At 58.8% G+C, this 2,537-nt stretch overlaps 1 long non-coding RNA gene across 1 annotated transcript; it reads right to left on the bottom strand.

Annotated features, from left to right (window-relative positions):
• Window positions 1–162: 162 nt before the first annotated feature.
• Window positions 163–493, bottom strand: LOC141372136 (uncharacterized). The gene is made up of 2 exons (XR_012377448.1): window positions 375–493; window positions 163–286 (listed from the first exon to the last, which is right to left on the bottom strand). It is a non-coding gene; the product is annotated as an uncharacterized lncRNA (long non-coding RNA).
• Between the last annotated feature and the right edge of the window lie 2,044 nt (window positions 494–2,537).

The raw sequence follows: 2,537 nt of genomic DNA, 5'->3' as shown, positions 1-2,537 counted from the left end.
CGTCCCCCCCCACCCCAGGGGCGGGGACGACGCGATCCTCCGCCCCCTCCTCTCCTCAGCCCTCAGCCCCTCCTTACCAGAGCCCGAAGGTGAAAACGCAGAGCAACCAACAGAGGTGGCTGCCCCGGGGGAGGCCACGCCTCTCTCCGCCCGCAGGCATGGAGTGCTCAGCGTCGCGCTGGTCGGGACGGAGGGGCTTGCTTGACTGGCCTTGTGCCCCCGTCGGAGCGCTTGCGCTGCAGCCCTCGGGAGGTTCCAGGCCAGGCCCGCGAAATGCTGGGATTGCCTGTCAGGGCAAAGGCGTTACTGGGACGTCCCCATGGCCACGGCGGGAGGAGCCAACACGCGTCGGCGGGACTGGGCTGTGAGCTCACTTCCTCGGGCCCGCACGGCCCTCGGGGCAGGCCGCGGGGCGTACGGCCTAGCGCCCCGTGACGGCCGGGGCCCTCCCCGTCGCGGCCATCTTCCCCGCGGAGAATGCCGGGCCCGCGGAGGGCGGGGCGGGGCGGGGGGGGGGGGGGGAAGGCCCCGGCCGGGGGGGGGGCCGGGGGGGGGGGGGGGGGGGGGGCGGGGGGGAAACGCCGCAGCCGCGGGGCATGCCGGGACCGGGGAGGGTTCCAGCGGCCGCGCCGCCCGGCGCAGGCGCGCGAGGTGCGGCCGGCTGGGTCCGCGGGCTGGGCTGCCGCTCGGCCCCGGGGTTTCGCTGGGACCCGGGCCTCGTGTGTGGTGCGAGGCGCCCCGGGCAGTCGCCCGTTGGCCCGTTCTGGGCGGGGAGAGCAGCGACACGGAAGGAAGAGTCCGTCGCTGCCTCCGAAAGCGCTGGGACTGCCCGTCAAGCCGCCGCCGGACCCCCGCGCTGCCGCGACGGTCCCGGGGGCGAGGCGACACTGCACTTCCTCCTCGCGGGGCGCGGTGTCTTCTTCTCGCGTGCTCATTTATTCTTAAGTGATTTTTTTGCGTAATCCCTGCGCCCCACGCGGGGCCTGAACCCACAGCCCGAGGTGAGGAGCCTCCCGCTCCCCCGGCCGAGCCGCCGGCGCCCCCGCTCCGGCTGATTGCGGACTGCCCCCGGGACGGGTGCTCTGATGAGCTCCTCGGACCTCCGCCCTCCGGCTCCCGCCCGTGGGAGTCCCACGAAGAATCGAGGCGGGGCTCTCCGGCGCTGTCTGCCTCTCAGTAGTGTCTAAAATGGAAAGGTTAATGTGCAGTTTCCAGGGTTTTTTGGCGAGATGCAAATGAAATGTGTAGTTAAGTATTTCCTTTATCCTCTAATTGCATTGGGTCCCATTACTATCCTACTTTTTGAATGCAACATTTAGGTCATTTTGGCCTTCAGTAATCCTGAGGAGTCCGGTTTTGTCCCTATTGTGTAAGTTGAGTAGAAGTGATTTCCAAGGTCACACAGCGCGTGAGTGGGAGAGCCCCGACGTTCAGTTCCAAGGCCAAAGATTCGTCCCTGCTTTCCACCCGCAAACCTCCACACAGATGAAACCAGAATTGCAGAGGCTTGGCCTGCACCCTGGGTTTATGCTTTACTGCCTGGTACTAGTCGCTATCGAACTCTGCCCGTATTTTCCTCCTAATTTTACATATACGTAGGTTTACAGCCTTCCAGACAATCAGACCGTGTAAGTTCAAGGAGGTACTTAAATTCATATAAATGTGGTCACTAATAGTAATCTGTCCCCCACTTCTCAAGATGAAAGGGCTTGTCCCCAGACTCTGTTAACCCTACCCCACATTCTCCTGTCCCAAGAAGTCTTCCTAGCCTAAATACGACAGCTGCTCCCTCCACCCCACAGCCCTAAGGGCTACAGCACTTCATTTTAGGATTAAGAGTATAACCAGCGCTATGTCCCACGAATTCTGTCTTCCCATCAGATGTAGAGCTGGCCCCTCAAAAGCAGAAACAATCAGACTGTGGAAAGGTCATTATTAGGTGGGAGTTGAGCCTGAGCTTTACTTTTCTTCTATTTGCTCGTTCCTTTAAGTTACTGTTTGTGCATGTCAATAGTTGTATGTTACAGGAAGTAGGTGTGAGTATTTTCCAGAAGCTTTTAGGAAAGTTTGGCTGAAATCTTCTAGCATCCTGTTACTTCTTATCAAACCTGACCACGTCTCTTGACAAGCTATGAGAGTCGTAAGCTCTCACTTCCCATAGGTGTATACCAAGCAACTGAGTAGGTCTCTACACTGAAACTGGATTTTAAAACATCTGCTCTGGGGTGTGATGTATATGTCAGTCAGTGTTCTTCCTGGGATTCACAAAATGCCAGCCTTTCCTCATAACCTTGAGCAAAGCACACCAGCTGGGCCCTTGACTCAGAGCCTGGGCCTGATCTTTACCCCATAGAAGTTTGGTATTTAACACGTGTATCCAATCATTCTGCAGTTCTTCTCCCAGCACGGTCACACTTTTTCCTGGTGTTGTGTTTTACCAACAAACAGCAGCACAGAAAGCTTTGCTGCTGACCCCAGGTTATGCCATCCATTTCCATGCCATAGGCGTGGGGATTTCTGAAGTGCCTTGAACTTCC

The sequence above is a fragment of the Callorhinus ursinus genome, unplaced genomic scaffold (assembly GCF_003265705.2).
Source record: "Callorhinus ursinus isolate GAN/ISIS: 27379988/994484 unplaced genomic scaffold, GSC_fseal_2.0 scaffold1421, whole genome shotgun sequence".
NCBI lineage: Eukaryota > Metazoa > Chordata > Mammalia > Carnivora > Otariidae > Callorhinus > Callorhinus ursinus.
Note: the sequence above shows the minus strand (reverse complement) of the source record. Positions and strands in the feature narration are given on the sequence as shown.